Source organism: Rhinolophus ferrumequinum, chromosome 23, assembly GCF_004115265.2.
Source record: "Rhinolophus ferrumequinum isolate MPI-CBG mRhiFer1 chromosome 23, mRhiFer1_v1.p, whole genome shotgun sequence".
NCBI lineage: Eukaryota > Metazoa > Chordata > Mammalia > Chiroptera > Rhinolophidae > Rhinolophus > Rhinolophus ferrumequinum.
This window is the reverse complement of record NC_046306.1, coordinates 9673000-9690328: the sequence shown is the minus strand read 5'-3', so window position 1 is coordinate 9690328 and position 17329 is coordinate 9673000. Positions and strand designations below refer to the sequence as shown.

Here is a 17329-nt window from a genome sequence, read left to right as displayed (position 1 = left end):
CCTTCCATGACTCCCCATTGCTCTTAGGACAGAGTTCAAACTCCTTGTTATAACGACCTGCAATCTGGGCCCTTGGCATCACCCCAGCCAGATGGAACTACTTTTAGTTCTTTAGTGTCCTGTCTCACCTCCAGACTTTTGCATGTGCTAACTCCTCTCCTCTCCTCTTCCCTCATTTCATCTGGCTCTGTCTTCATTCTTCAGGTCTCAGCTCAAATGTTGTCTCCTCCAGCAAGCGTTCCTTGATTTCTAGACTGGACTCAGTAAAGCCTTGGGTCTTCCATTGTACTTATACTTCCCTCTATTAAAACACTTATCAAACTAGATTATAATTGTCTGTTTCCATGACTGGCAAACTTGTCCTTGCTCTCCACTATTGCACTTCCCACTCTTTCTTTTTTAACCGCTGGCCCAGCTGCCTGTTTATAGCCTCACAGAGTCAACTACTTCCTATAGATCTCTCTATGAACTCCTTTTGCAGTTTAATTTCTGTAGCTGACACAGTTTTTCTCAATTTGACGTGTTATTCTTCTCTGATCTTCCACGTCCTCTTCCATGCCTGCATATCCCCTCTTCTCCAATAATAATAAATCCCTTACCATATAGGATAGTCACTCATCGTGATGCTGCTCCCCTGAGACACAGTCCAGGGACAGACATCAGCTTTGGGGATAGAGTCTGATCCAGGACCCCCATCCAGAGAATTCAACCCTCCTGTGCACAGTGATTTGGGACAAGCACAGGCACGTGACCCAGTCCTAGCCAATGAGAGCCTGCCCCAGGATTTTTGCTGGAACAATTGGAAAGCAGAAGCAATCTTTCCACTGGTGTTGCTGAGCTGGTTGTTTGGAAGCCTGGAGCAGCTGGCTATCTATCACAACGTGGAATGGGTCTGCCCGAGAATGAAGCCAACGGAGAGGAAAGCAGGATGAAGAAAAGGAGAGGCACAGACTTCATGTGACATCAGTTGAGCACCTCCTTCCGGCATAGCCTAAAGCTAAACCTATCTCTGAACTTTTTATCTTTGTAATTCAAGTCACTATGAGTTGGGTTTCTGGTCTTTCTAGTTGAAAGTACCCTGGCTACTGTAGGTGAACAATAAATATCTGTTGAATAAATGAATGAATGCCAAACTGGCAGTGGCTATTTACTTCCATTATTACTTCCTTTTATTTATTATTTTTTTTCTTTTAGAATTAACAAAAAAAGGAAAGAATTTAAAGGGTTGATGTCACACCATTCTTTGTATTGTGATAAAATCTCACACTCTCCATAAAGTGCTTCCTTTAAGTGAAAAAGTGTTTATATAGGAAAAAACATAGTATATATAGGGTTTGGTATTATCTGAGGTTTCAGGCATTCACTGGGGGTCTTGGAACCTATGCCCCATGGATAAGGGGAGACTACTCGACCTGGCAGGATGCAGGCATGGAACTACTGGTTGCCATCTTGTCAAGTGGAGACTGAGAATGGAGCCAACTCCCTGAAGAGCAAAGCCAGGAGATGGCAAGAGACTGTCTGGCAACCTCATTTGGGTTCATGGATCTAGCCAGGCCTACAGCCTGAACTCTTCAATGATTTAAGTCAGTTTGTTTTTTTTTTTTTCAAATACTTAAGTCAATAAATTTCCTTTTTTGCATAAGCCAGTTTCAAATGGGTTTTCTGTCATTTATAAATAAAAGAATCCTAAGTTTCTCAACCTTTAAAGAAGCTGGTTTGAAAGGCAAATCCCCAGGTCTGGTACCCAAAGATTGTGACGGAGTCACCTGGGCTCCTCCAGGAACTTGTTTCTCCAGGTCCATCAGTATAAGTGGTCTTGCCCACCCCAATCTGAGGCTCTATGACCTTGGGAAAGGAGCGCCTGTTAATTCTGTCTAGGGATGAAAGAAGCCCTAGACCTTGCCATCACAAAGTCAGACCTGCTTGGCAAAGACTAAGGGAAATACCTTTCATTCTTTCTTAGTGACTCGGGAGTTAAGGAAATGAAAGCAGTTCATTTTTCAATTGGATTGTTCCTCCACATTATACTTTGGTAACTCTCCTTACCCCACAGTGTTGCCAAAGCAACTTGGAACGCTCTGGTAAGAACTGTTTCCTAGCGAAACCCAGCGATTGCAAACCTTGTGGCCTTCAGGGGCCAGGTAGGGAGGCAATAGGGGGTAGTCCTGCCTGTAGGAAACAGGACAGCTCAGGGCGTCCCAGCCTAATAACTGACATTTAAAATTATTTATACACTGTGCTGGAACCAGGGATGCACATAAAGCCATCAGAATCTGATTTCTTTTTTTTCAATCTCAGCACTGCTGTCCTCTGAGGTGGCTTCATTCTCAGAGAATGTAAGCCCCAAGCCAACATACTAAGAGCTTAGGAACCATAGCAGAAAAAGACTCTCTTTCTCAATTGTTCCAGCAGAAATCCAGGAAGAACTGTCATTGGTCTGACTTGGGGGTCACATGATAGTCCCTGACCCAGTCACTGTAGCTAAAAAGGTATTGTTGTGTGATTGGTGGGACCTGAGTCATGTGCCCATCCCTGGAATTGGGGGGCAGGTCAGTCCCACTTTAACCATATAGAAAGAGACCCAGGAATGGGAAAAATAGTTTCATCCGTTAGCTTGGGCTCCCCCAGAAACAGACCCCAAGACAAGGACTTGAGGTGCAAGTAGATTATTTGGGAGGTGATCCCAGGTAGCCCCATTAGAAGATTGACAGAATGAGACATGAAAAGGAAGGCAGTGAACGAGGATGTATAATCGAGCAAGTTATCTCTGCGGGCAATTGGAACTTAATCTCATGGGGGAACTCTGGGAGCCAGTGAAGAACACGCACCTTAGTTATCCCATCTGAGGGTTGGGCGCACTGCGGGAGTTATTTACCAGCTCCTGTCAGTCGTTGTCTGAGAGCTGCTCTGAGAATTGTTAGTTGCCTAGAACTTCCATCATGCAAGAGTAAATTGGTCCCTGGTAACCTAAGAAAATCCTCAGACAAAGATAAGTTGGACCAGCATGCACTGGAAGTTAGGACAAATGGCCAGGGCAGTAATAGCATATGCTACATTCTCCAAAGGAAAATGGGAGTGCTGTAATCAGAAGAAGGCACTGATGTTAGGCAGACCAAAAAACAGATGTTCACCTCAGGAGCCAACTGGTTGGCCCACTCAATCTCTGAGTCCATCAACCAAGCATTGGCAGAGGAGCATACAGAGACCTGAGCTGGAATTTTGTGTGGACATTTCTAGCTTTCTAACTTTGGGCTAGTCGCTTGGCCTCTCCAAGCTTTGGTTTCCTCACCTGTGGCATGGGGATCATAACTCTCATCTGCCGTAGGTGTTGTGAGGATTAAATGGACAAAGGGTGTCATGCATCTGGTACACAGTAGGAGCTCAATAAACAGCAGCTGATTGTGGCAGACACTGCCAGTTACCCCACCCCACCATTTTCTTCTTCTTCATGGGTAATAGAAAGCCCACGTTTAGTTGGGCAAATGGGCACCTGGAATAAAGACTGTATTTCCCAGCCTCTATTGACGTTAAGTGTGACCATGTGACTATGGTCTGACCAATGGGATTGCCGGGCCCAGCCAGTTCGCTTCTCCCAGTGGGTCACACACAAAGATTCTGGCATCACTGCCACTCTCCCCACCACCCTTGCACAGAACAGTGGAGCTCTTTCTAGCCCTCCAACCTTCTACACACACACACACACACACACACACACACACACACACACACACAACTATTTTCCTGGACAGGGGAAGGCCTTTATGTCATGGGCAACTTTGTGCTCAAGACAATAGAAAAGTCTCCTTGACCTCCACCCTCCTTAGAGCACGTGACCCACTAATGCTTTTAACCTAAATTTTTCAATCTTGGCACAGATAGTTCTCTGTAGGGGCGCCCACCCTGGGTACTGTAGGATATTCAGCAGCATCCCTGACCTGCACTCATAAGATAACAGTAGCACCCTCCTTTCACCCCCACCCCCAGCCCCAGTTACAACAACCGGAAATGTCTCTAGACATTGCCACATGTCCTCTGGGAAACAAAAATCATCCCCCGTTGGGAACCCTTGTTAAGCCATACTACAAACCACCGAGGTTGGTAATATCGTTTCGCAGATGAGGAAACCAGGGCTGATGGACGTTGGAGGACTTGCCCAGATGGTAAAGGGCAAAATCAGAGGTCAGAAGTAACCTCCCAAGCCAGGGACTCCCAAATCCTCCAGCTGATACAATCCAATGGGGCCCTTGTGAAGCCTCATCCTAGACCCACTGCATCTGAACCTTTAAGGAAGGGACCAGCGGTTCTGTATTTCCCACAAGAGGACTTTCCACACCCCAGCAATTCTCGGTATTTCACAGCCCACATCCTCTGTCCTTACTGTTTTTCTCCTCATGTGTAATAATTCATAGATATTCCAAACGGCAGGAAATGGATGAGCAAATTGAGTTAATAAAGTAATTCTCCCTCATTGAGTGCTCATGAAAAGAACAAGGGTATCCGCACACTGAGAATTAAGTCAGCAGTATTCATCTAAGAATTGTTACTCAAACTCCTGCTAGATGTTGGGCCCTTTAGCTGGGTTATTTTTAAGGCCCTTAGCAAACATTGGAATGTAAGAATGATTCCCATTTTAAAGAAGAAACTGTGGCACAAAGAGACTAAATGACTTGCCCAAACCACATAGAAAGTGAGAAGAGTGTTATTCCACACCTAAACCCATTACTGACTGGCAAGCAGATGTTTTAGACTATATAAGGGGTGTGTATGTGCGTGTGTGTGTGTGTGTGTGTGTGTGTGTGTGTGTGTGTGTGTGTGTACTCATTTGGACATAGAAACACTGGGGTTGGGGAGAGGCCCAGCCTTTTCCTTAAACACATGGCCATCCAATGCACACCAGCACCCCTCTTAGTTGAGGTTCTGTAAGCAAGATAGAGGGGGCAGGCCACTTATTAGATAGATAATGACTACTGTCTGTTACATACTTCCTTCATGTGATAGATGGGAGAGGTCCTACAGCAAGTTAATTGGCAGGACTGGACCTTGAGCCCACGGTCTGAGCTACAGACTCTCCACACTGTTACAACTGGGGACTGTGTGTTTGTTGGAGGCTGTTTCTTGGGAGACAGTAAACTGCCACCGGCCACACACCCACACAGGAGCTTCCTCTATGACTCACCAACCTACTCCCCGGGGAGTCTACACAGAACCCCCCTGCTTGAAGAACAGGAGGTGACAATGGTCACCAGCGGACTCATTGTCTAAGCAAAACCCTGTAAGTCATTCTCCGAGGCTCTAGGGAAAAAGGACTCCCAGAGAGGGACTCATCCCAGAAGGAAATAAAACCATGGCCCAAGGCCCAGGCTTTCAGGGAAACCAGCTGGCTCTCTGAGGGGAATGGGAGATGGGGGGGGGGGGGGGTCCCCTTGAACTCAGGTCTCTCTGGATGAAATTGTTTTCTTATTCAATCATTCATTCAACTATTTATAGTTATGACTTTTATTTCTTCATTTAACAAATATTTACTGAGAGGGACAAAGCAACTCATTTTCAACTATATACTTTTGAATTGTTAACATTCATTATTACAAAGAGTATGTGCTGCTTTTGTTAAGCTTTGTTTTAAATTAATGTTTTATAATGACTGATATATAAGTACATTCTTCCTGTAACCACCATGATGTGAAGTAACTTATACCATGATTGCATGGGTGATATCTTTCCAGACTTTTTTGGTGCATTTCTATATAGACCCATAGAAGAGTTTTGTGTATATTTGCATATATGTCATCATGAACTCATTTGTAATTTTTTAAAAAGCAGTTAAAATTTGAATTTATTGAGGTTATTATGTTCCAGGCATGGCTAGGTGCTAGACATACAGCAGTACACACAATACCACTGCTCCTTGAGTTTAATGGGAGATGTGACCAAACAAAGATCATTACAACACAGTCTAATAACTGCAATGAATGAAAATAAAGGAAGAGGGGCTGTGTGAGAGCCCACAAAGAGTACCCACCCCAGCCCAGTGTGTGAATAGGGTTAGGAAGTATTAGTCAGGAATATTTAGGTTGTTAGTGACAGAATACCCACCAAACTAGTCAAATAAATAAAGAAGGGTAGGGGGATTATTTGGTTTATCAGAAAGCAGGATGGAAAACTGCCTTCAGACATAACTGAATCCAGGGGCTCAAATGATGTAAAAAAACCTATATCTCTGTCTCCTCTTTTTCTTTTTTTTTTTTTTGTTTCTATATGAAGTACTATGACTCTTCCTTAAAACTTATGTATCTCAGTCTATAACTCAGATATGCTGGAAATTAAATTTTTAATTTCTATATCTCAAATTATTTTCTGACTCCAAGCCCTCATTCCACCAGGCTGACAGCACATGGAATCTTAAACTTCCAGGAGCTCACCTCCTCTTGGAATAGTGTGACAGGATGTTTCCTTGTGCCAGTGCATTGGGGAGGTAGGGAGAGGACCCAGCTCTTGAACATCGGTCCTCACAGTTTTCTGCTGGGATATCTGTCACTCCTTTCTGCTTGATCCTTAAGAGGCTGCTGTCCCGGTGTCATACTTTGGGGCAAGGAAATCCTTTCTGGGGCTACCTCTGGCCCCAATTCCCCTACCTACTATGCAGTCTCTCTTCTTGGGGAAACTCTTCTCCAACTGGAGAGTCAGGCCCAGGTTCCTCTCCTCTTAGAACCCATCCGTCCTACAGAATCCTCCTGTCTCCTCTTTTTCATCTCTCTCTTTCTCTCTATCTTTCAGCTCTGCTTTCCTGTTTTGGATTTACTTTCAGGCACGCTGTTTGCACTTTGTGGCAAAGATGGCCAGCAGCAACTCCAAACTTGCTTTGTTCTTGTAACTGACAACTCCAGTGAAAAGGGAGATCCCCTTTCCCAACAATTCCAACAAAAATCCCAGGAATGAGTCTCATTGGCCTCTCTGGAATGATATTCCTATCCAGGAACCAATTACTATGGCCAAAGGGATAGAATATGCTGATTTGCTAGGCTCAGCCTTGGAGCCAGGGACCCATCTTTGAACCCCATAGACAAGAGTGGGAGGGAGTGGTTCCCCAAAGAAAAACAGACGCTGTTTTCTGGTCCAGAGGAAATAAATGTTGCACAGGCAAGATAAAAGATCCCCACTGCAGAAAGCTTCCTGGAGAAGTCGATCTCTAAGCTAAAAACTCAAGAATGAACTGGACTAAGCCAGATGACAAGGAGAAAAGGAGTAAAAAGGGTGCTCCTGGCAGAGGGAATAACATGTACAAAGGTTTGGAAAGCATTGTTTGTTCCAGAAAATGCAAGTGGTTTACTCTGATTGATGGAAACTGGAAGAGGAGGGAGAAGAAGCGATGAGGTCAGAGAGAAAGGCAGGATGCCTCTACGGAACTGCGATTAAATCCAGCCCCTCCCACTCCTCTCCCTGCCTCCCCACCCCTCTCCCACTCCCTGGGGATCATGACTCATCATGGGGTTTTCACACTCTCCTGCGTTAAGCTTGGCACAGTTTCTCTATCTCAGCGAATGTGTCATTCATCAGCAGATCATACATCAGTCACACCACTGATCCACACCGTGGGTTCCCAGATGTCAGCTGTTCATCACAGGTTTGACCACCAATGTCCCAGTGTTGCACAAGGCAAAGGAATTCCAGCTTGAAAATCAAGGGAACATTAACGTATGGGATGCAACCGGGTATATACCACACTAATGTTCAGGCACGTTTGTTTCGATTGGAAGGAGGAGAATCACATTATAACTAGAGGACACCTTTTATTGAGCGTGTCCTCTCTCTAGGAGCTAAGTCTCTTTTCATCCTCAGAAGAATCCTGTGAGGGAAATGCTTGTCCCATCCCCATTTCACAGATGAGACCCAGAACTCGAGAATTACCCCAAATCTCACATGCATGATCTCTCGTTGTTTTTTTCTTTAAATATTTCTGTGGGAGAGGAGATACCTCTACTCAATTAAGAGATCTATTTAACAGTACAGAGGTCTTTTATTTTTTTTTTCACACCTATCCTGCCATGAATTCATAGGGAATGGGTTCCAGTAGCTCAGGCTTCTTTCCATTGGTCTCACACAATGTGCTTCTCTGGGTGGAGCAGGTGGGCACTTCAGTTGAACCCAGGCAACTTTCTCTTTGGCTTCCTTCTTTTTTTTGATCGCTTTCCTTCATGCATTTCAGGAAGCTCTCTCAGCTCTTAGAGTGCTTCACATGCTCATACAAGCATTAATTCTCTTGGCAAGAATCTTGCCCTTAACAAGTTTGTTTACAATAATGCCAGCCACACGCTGGGTAACACTGTATAGACTCTTCCCGTTTTGCCGTGGTGACATTGGTGGGGCATTGCTTTTTGAACAGTGCCCATCCCCTTAACGTCTACAATATCGCCTATGCATGCTCTCTTTTTAATCCTCACAAGAGTGCATCCCAATTTCAGATATGGGAAAACTAAGGTCCAGAGAGTCTTAAAACAACTTGCCAGAGTCATGCAGCAAAAGTAAGATTAGGGGGAGGCTCAGACATGGCTGGTGGAATTGTAGAGGTGTATCCGCTTTAGAAAACAGTTGGGCAGGTCCTCAAAAAGTTAAACATAGTTACCATATCCCCCAGGAATTCCACTCCCAGGTATATACCCCTAAATGGAAAACATACGTCCACACAAAAATCCGCACACTAGATTTACCTCAGCATTATTGATTATAGCTAAACGTGGAAACAACCCAAATGTTCAACAACTGATGAATGGATAAATTACATGTGGTCTAGCCATACAATGAAATCATATTCAGCAATAAAAAGGAATGCATTAGTGATACATGTTACAACATGGGTGAACCCTGAAAACATGCTAAGTGAAAGGAAGAGCCAAAGGAGAACACGTTATGTGATCATATGTATACGAAACGTCCAGAATAGGCAAATCTATAGAGACGGAAAGCAGATTAGTGGTTGTTTAGGGATGAGAGGAAGGGGGCTTGGGGTCAGCGGATAGTGGATAATAATGGAGATGAGGCTTCTTTTAAGGGTGACACAAATGTTCTAAAATTGATTGTAGAGATGGCCACATGACTCTGGATATATGAAAATCCATTAAATTGAATATTTTAAATGGCTGAATTATACGATATGTGTATTATATCTCAATAGAGCTGTTAAAGAAGAAAGTTTTTAAAAAAAGTAAGGAGCTGGTCTGTGACCTAAACCACAACCGGTGTTTGAACATCTACTCCTTGAATGTGCTTAACTGATCTGAGCCAAAAAAAAAAGGGGGGGGGGAAGATGGGGTAGAATATATTAGCTCACATAAAGGAAAAGCCTACAAGCGTTACAGGAATGGCTGGATCCAGGAGCTCAGTCGTGCTTGGTCTCTCAGCTCACATTTGCTTATGCTGCCTTCTCTCTTAAGCAGATGACAAAGATGGCCTCGGTAGCTCTTACCATCCGGCCACTCTAAAGAGTACTTTCTTCTGCATGATTTTAGTAAAGGTTTGAGGGAGGGTTCTCATTGACCTGGCTGGGGTCATCTTTGAATTAATCACTGTGGCTCTGTGGACAACTTGTGGCTCTGATGGGCCAGGACTGGGTAACATGACCCACCCGAGAGCCAGCGAGGGTGGTCAGCGCCACCCAAAGCACGTGTTCTGAAGTGGGGGCAGGTGGATCTATCTCCAAAGGAAAATGGGGCTTCTGGGCAGGTTCGAGCCACAGGTGTATATAGTATTGGGGATCATGAACCCACTGCCCAGGTTTGACTCCTGCTTCCTCCACATGCCAGCTCTGAGGCCTTGGCAAAGTACTTAACCTTTCCATGCCTCAATGTCTTCACCTATCAAATGGAGATGGTGATAGTATGTCCTCATAGGGTTATTTTAAGGCTTAAACGAGATGCCTTTAGTGAAAGACTTAGAGGGGTGCCTAGCACACAAGAAGGATTCATTATATTACCTAATATTATCACACAGGTGCTATATAGAGCTATCGCTAGTTACCCTTGTCACTTTTGGGATGGCACGAAAGCAGATAATAAAAATTAGCAATTGCTGGTCAAAAGGGAGTTTTGGAGGTGTGGGGACAGAGCCCCAAAAAGCAGTTTCCAGGCTCTCGGCCTCACATAGAAAGGTGCTGGCTCAGGTAGTAAATGGCCATCGACTGTGATCAAATGGCCATCAGCTGTGGCTAGTTGGCCGTCAGCTGTAACCAGTGAGCCATTGGCCACGAATATAACTGCTGTGGCTATGCTAGCAGAAAAAATGGGGGCTAGCAAGAAGATGGTGGCTGAGCCTGCAAACGGTGAAGTGAGGGTTGAGAATTGTGTGGCTCCTGTTTCCTGTGTCTCCAACCTAGCTGCCAGCAAGAGCATAGTGGTGTGACTCCCCTACCTGTGGCTCCGTGGGTGTTCCTTTTTGGCCTCACCATGTCCTGCGTTCTTATGTGGGGAGCGGGAGCTGAGACCCTGCAGGCCGTCCCTGCATGACAGGAGGCAACTGTGAAGAAAGGGGTAAGACAGCACTGGGACTTCTTGAGTGACTGGATCAGGGCCACCCAAGGTGCCTCTATTTCCCCAGCAGAGCGTCTGGCCTGTGTTGTCTGGCTCAGCCCCATCAGACTTGGAGCTCCCTCTTTGACTCCGAGTGGTCATGGGCTCTGAAGTTCATGCACTTTTAGAAAAAGAATACTGAACTATAAATGTGAAATAGGTAAGAAAATGAGTGTTTGTTGACAAAGAAAATAATAACTCATCTCAAATTATTGGACACTTAGAGAATCAGGATTCTTTCTTCTGAGATCTCTTTAGGCAATTTACATGGAAATTGCTTCTGGATTGTAACCTGGCTGCCCCTCACTCATCCTGGAACATTCTAGAACTCCTAACATGTGCCAATACTGGTAAGTCATGGTAAATCTGCTGTTGGGCCCAATAAAGATTTTCAATAAACATCTGTTGGATGACTGTTTGGTCAAATAGCTACACCCAAGATTAGTCTTCACAATGGACGGACCCACACCGACACAGATAAGAGCCTGATGCTTTTTGTTTTCTCCTTTAGATAATGAAGAAGGTTTTGAGAAATCTCCTCTCTTTAAGGGCAAAGGTCTTTCCCAACTGATTTCGAGGCCTCTGAAATGAGACTGACCTGGGTTAATTCCTGGTTCTGGGCTCTGCCTTGGACAAGTCACCTCCCTTCTCCAAGCCTCAGTTTCCACCTCCATGCTGTGGGCATAAAGAGAAATAAATGAGAATCGTCTCAAACACGTAAGTGGCTTCACACAGTGCCTAGAATATGTGTCTAATAAATTAACTTTTGTTGTTTTTCAGTGTTTACTTATTTGTTTGACTTCCAAAAAGAACAAAAGAGTGAAAGGGTTAATCTCCCTCCCTCTTTCTTTCCTCACCCACTTCCCCTCCCCAGATGCAACCACAGTTTGCAAAATAGTTTCAAATTTGTAGAAACATTGCAAGAATAATGCAGGGAATTCCAGAATACCCTTTACCCAGATTCACCAATTTCTAATATTTTGCCATGTTTCTTTTATCATCCTCTCTTTCATGTGAATATATTTATTCATTATTATTACTATTTATTTTTCTGAATCATTTGAGAATAGATTGCATACATCACTTGTCCCTTAATATTTCAGCATGTGTTTCCTAAGAACAGGATATTTGGTGTAAGACACCACAGTTACCAGATTCAGGAGATTTACCTTGATACACTAATTTACCATCTATATTCTAATTTTGTAAATTGTTGCTATAATGTCCTTTACAACACTTTTTCTCCCTAGTACAGGATGCAACTCAAGGCCATGTTTTTCATTTAGTTATTATGTCTCTTTAGTTTTCTTTCATCTGGAATGATTCCTCAGCGTTTCTTTGTCTTTTATAACGTTAACATTTTTGAAAAATACACGTCAGTTATTTCACAGAATGTTCTTTATTTGGGGTTTGTCTGTTTAACATTGCTGTGTAACAAGTTATCCCGAATCCCAATAGGACAGGAATTCAGAAAGGGCCTATTGGAGAAGACATACCCACTTACATCTGGGGCATCAGCTATAACATAAAACTCAAAGGCTATGGTTGGAGTTATCTGAAGGCCCATTCATTCATGTATCTGGTAGTTGATCCTAGCTATTGGATGGGACTTGGCTAGAGGTGTTGGTCTGAAGGCACACACAGGGCCTCTTCACATGTCTTCACAATACGGTAGCTGGTATGGAAGGGGGAGAGAGAGAGAGAGAGAATGGAGGAAGCCATATTGCCTTTTATGACCTAGCCTTGGAGGTCATGCTGTGGCACTTCCATTGCATTCTATGAGTTGAGGAAGTTATAATGTTCTGCCCAGTTTCAAGGACAGGGGACTCTACCTCTGGGCAAGGCATGTCAATGTCACTTTGTAAGAAAAGCATTTGCAGTGGGATACGTACTGGTCTGACCATCTTTGGAAGATACCATCTGCCCCATTTGGATTTAGGTTCTGCATCCCTGGCTGGAATATGACTTCAGTAATGTTGTGTATTTCTCAGGGTATGATATTTTGAGAAAGAAGATGTTCACCTGCGCTGCCTTAGTGATGCTGATTTTGATCTCCTGGTGAAGGTTCTCCTTGAAAGAAACAAGTACTCTGTTAGGGGGCATATGAAGACCAGTGAAATATTTTGTTCCTCATAAATTTCTTTGAGCCTTTAGATTTAGCATTCATTGATGATTTTTGCCGGAACCAATCTATGATGTTTTTAAAATATTATGTATATTTTTATTCACATAAATATACACATTTCTGCACTTTGGATTTGTTTGGCTTGTTTTTTTAGTAAAAATTTATCTTGGCACGCATTCTACTTCCATGCAATCTTTTCCAAGGGTAGCTATTATTTTAATGATGGTGGGTCAATATTATTTTAATGATGGTTGCTCCTGCTCAGTCTCCTTTGTTGTTTTCTCTTCATCTCTCTGACCTTGACCATGTTGGATGTGCCTCACAGCTCTTCCCTCGGACATCTTTACCCATCCAATTTCCTGGCTTGAAATACCGTTTAAACACTGACATCCCAGATGTATGTCTCCAGCCCAGATCTCTGTCCTGAACTTCAGGATCAGATCTCCACCTGCCTCTTCCACGTCTACACTTAGATACCTAACAGCCGTCTCAAAACAAACATGCCCAGAATCCACCTCCTGACCTTCTCACTCAGCCTGGCCTATCGCAGCCCTCCCCATCTTAGTTACTATCTCTTTCATCCTTCTATTTGCACGGATCCAAAATCTGAGCACGCTCCTGGATTCCTCTCTGCCCCTCAACCCTATGCCCCCATCCAATCTATCGGCAATCTTTTAGACACCACCTTTAAAATTCATGCAGAATAGACACTTCACTGCCACCATCCTGGGCCGTGCCATTATCATCTCTCATCTGGATTATTGCAGCATCCTCCTCACTGGTCTTCTCGCTTCCATCTTTTTTCTCAACAACTTGTTCTCAAACCAGCCGCCTAGGTTAAGATAGAACCAGATCACATCCCTTCAGGGAGGCCGGATAGCTCAGTTGGTTAGAGCGCGAGCTCTGGACAGCAGGGTTGCCGGTTCAGTTCCCATATGGGCCAGTGAGCTGTGCCCTCTACAAATAGATTGAAGACAACGAGCTGCCACTGAGCTTGCAGAGGGGTGGCTGGATGGCTCAGCTGGTTAGAGCGTGAGCTCTCAGCAGCAAGGTTGCCGGTTCGATTCCCGCATGGGATGGTGGGCTGCACCCTGCAACTAAAGATTGAAAACGGTGACTGGACTTGGAGCTGAGCTGCGCCCTCCATAACTAGATTGAAGGACAATGACTTGGAGTTGATGGGCCCGGGAGAGGCACGCTGTTCCCCAATATTCCCTGGTGGATCACATCGCTTCTTTGCTTGAATCCCTCCAATGGCTCCCATCTTACTAGGAGTAGAAGCCAAACTCTGCACCCTGGCCCACAGGACCTGCAGGGTCTGGTTCCCTGCAACTTCTCCGACCTCAGCTCCTCACTCTCCTCTGGTTGGAACGTTCTTGCCTCACATGGCCCACTCCCTCTTCTTCTTCAAGACTGTACTTAAATAAATGTCACCTTCTCAGGGAGACATTCTCTGAACACTGTTAACATGTTCAAACTCCAGAAAAGTCTTATGCTCCATACCCCCATCTCTGCTTAATTTTTCTCCACAGCGCTCCTCACCATCTAACATACGGTATATTTCCTATGTCTCCTTGTTTATTTATTGTCCATCTCCCTCCACTAATAAGGCAGCTCCAGGAGAGCAGGGACCATGTCTTTTTTCTATATAGAAGCATCTCCAGTACCTACCGCAGTGTCTGGTAGATGCTCAATTAATATTTACTGCATACATGAATGAATGAATGAATGAATGAATGAATGAATGAATGAATGAATGAATGAAGTATCTTTGTATTAACCAGGAACCTCACCTAGAACTACATCCCATAGTGGGTGTCAAAAAATGTTTGAACTGATGAAATAAAGAATGAACAACACCAACCCCGTGCGTGAGATCAATGATATCAGGCCACTGTTCTTGGTGACTTCTTGACATTTCCCTGCCTAAACTAGTCTCTCCCACAGTCCAGGTGCTGATTACATGGGCAGTCAGGCTGGCTGGCACCAGGCTGGACTCAGATATGGTAATCAGGTCACATCACAGGGTGAAGGAGAATTCTGTGGGCACCACACTGAACCCTGATGTGGTAATCAGGCCATATCACAGCGGGAAGGGGAATTTTGTGGGTGCCACGTCCAACATTTAGAGGGGAAGCAGCCCTCTATACCCTGAGCTGAAACAGAAACTGTGGTGGCTGGGAAGGAAGGTTGCCTCAATTTATGTCCCTCGGGCCCTCAGCCCCTACTGGTTTCCAATAGACCACAGATAGTTTTTGGAGGAATCTTTCTATTGAAGTACAGCATACATGCAGAAAAATGCACACACAAGTGACAGCTCAGTACATTTTCACAAAGGCCCCTTCTAGTCTCTGTTACCACCCTCAATGGTAACCATTACCTCGATTCCCACTACCAGTGATTATTTTTCTCTGGTTTTGAACTTGATGTAATGGCATCATACAGTACTAATTCTTTCATATATGACTTCTTTGCATAAAATTATGTTTGCAGCAATAGCCTTTTGACCCTGCCTCTTCCTCCACAAGTTCAAAGTGGGAACAGGAACTTAAAAATAACTTACTTTGCTTGGCTGGTTTCAATGTGTCAGCCATTTCTTGGAGTCTCAAAACTGCTTAGTGGGCTGGAGCTGTTATTACTCGCATTTCACAGATGAGGGGACTTCAGGCACAGAGAGGTTAACTAAGTTGCCCAGCTAGGAAGTAGAAGATTTTTTATTTGAACCCAGGTCTGTCTGTGCTCTGAGCTCATGTTCTTACCCACCATGCACATTCCTTATCAATAAAATGACCATTTATTGAATTCCCCTTTGGGCTGGACATTGTTCTTGAGCTTTATGTTTGTTGTTCTATTTGTTTTTCCCAGTCCATGCATGAATAATATACCTTTATCCCTGCTTGACAGATGACTCAGAGAGGTTAAGTAATTTATACAAGGTCATACAGCCCAGGAAGGCATGAAATAAAGATTTATTGATTCCAAAGTCCAATGTAGGGTGGTATCAGTACCCAGCATTTATGTGTATTTTTCAAATATACCTACAGGGTTTTTCAAAGAAAAGGCAACAACACTATCAGTCATCTTTTGTAGAGCTACTTTGAGTCAGATGCTTTGGGCAAAGATTACAAATGATCCCCCCAATATCTGTCCCTGCCTCCTCTCTCCTAGTAAGAGAACACCTGATTTTTAGCTGGATACACAGTTTCCCACAGCTTTACCACATATCCCAGGATCCTTTGCAGCACGCTGGAGCCACGTGACTAAGTTATAGGCAGTGGAAAGCGCTTCTCCAACATATCCCCAGGCCCCACTTCTGGGTCCTGCCCTTCACAAGGAATCGGCAATGCTCCTCCCTTCACTGTTCCCTTCCTGCTCGCTGAAATAACAGACATGGTGTTGGGGAGCTATCCTGAAACATGCGGACAAGGATGCTTCTCTGGGAACAGAGGAGCCGGCATGGCATGGCTCCACAGGCTGGAGTCCTGGGCTCCTTCCACCTTGCTATTCCTTTATTCCTAGACAATGGGGTGAGGGGGTGCACCCTCCCCTAGGAACAGCCCTTAACCAGTGATTCACAGGAGTTGATGGATAAATATCTCTACTCTCTTGTCCCTTGGGTGGATAATTCTAATGTGTGTTTTACCCTGTGTACTGGAGTTCCATGATGGATTTGAGCCTCAGTTTCCCAAAGTGATAACCTACTCAGTAACTCACCTTATATTGGCTTCTTTCCCTTCCCTGTCTCACTTCCAGCTTCCCCCATCAGTGCTTCCTGGCAAGCATTCTTTGAAAATATTTGCCTCCTAAGTATATTGTCCCAACCTCTTTTTCAGCTGACAAGCAGTGCAGACACTGACCTACTGGTGTGCATAGCAGAAAGGGCCCCAATAAGAGAAACCCTGGGATGGGCTGGCCCTGGGATGGCTCAGGGATCCACCCTACCTGTTCCCTCTTTCTCACACATCAACCTTTCCCTGAACCCATTCGTTCCAAGGCTCCAGCCAGCTCCCCTGCTTGCCCCATGAGATAACCCTTCTTCCTGACTCAGACTCTTTTATCTGCAAGGTCTCCGCGTTCTGTCCTGCCAGTGATAAGACATTCCACGTCATCTTTCTGTCCCTGACATCTGAAAGAACAGTACCCATCCAGGGCCTATGATGTTACTTCTTGAGTATAAAAGCAGTGGGAATAGGAAAGTTCCTAAGAGATCACCATTCCTTCATTCATTCATTCATTCATTCATTCAACAAACATTCATTAGTGCTTGGGCAAGGCATTCGAAATTGCAGACAATAGAATCAACTAAAGCCAGATCAAGAAGAAAGGGATTTATTAAAGGTATTAAGTAGTACTCCAGATTGCTAAACAATCACAAACAGTGCAGGCAGGAGCATCAAAGACAGGAGAAATATCCACCTTCACTGTTAAACTGTTCCAACAGAAACATCACTGCTGCTTCTGCCCCTGCTGCTCAGACTTAGAAAGCTAAGGACTGGCTGTAGAATTCCCCTGCTATTCCTTAGAAGGACCAAATACCTTCACCACTGTGTTTGCCAGAAGATGCCACCACTTGGAATCCCACAGCTTGTTTCTGCCTCCAAGGCTTACCAGGGAAACCTGGGCCACATGTGTCACTCTTGCTGCA

General features: G+C 44.5%; 1 long non-coding RNA gene across 2 annotated transcripts; it reads left to right on the top strand.

Moving 5' to 3' along the window:
• Nucleotides 1-5137: 5137 nt before the first annotated feature.
• LOC117015634 (uncharacterized) lies at nucleotides 5138-12674 on the top strand. 2 transcript variants are annotated; one of them, XR_004421759.1, is made up of 4 exons: nucleotides 5138-5272; nucleotides 10808-10909; nucleotides 11109-11276; nucleotides 12551-12674. It is a non-coding gene; the product is annotated as an uncharacterized LOC117015634 (long non-coding RNA). The 2 variants fall into 2 exon arrangements; XR_004421758.1 differs by having other exon boundaries at nucleotides 11071-11276.
• The last annotated feature ends 4655 nt before the right edge of the window (nucleotides 12675-17329 follow it).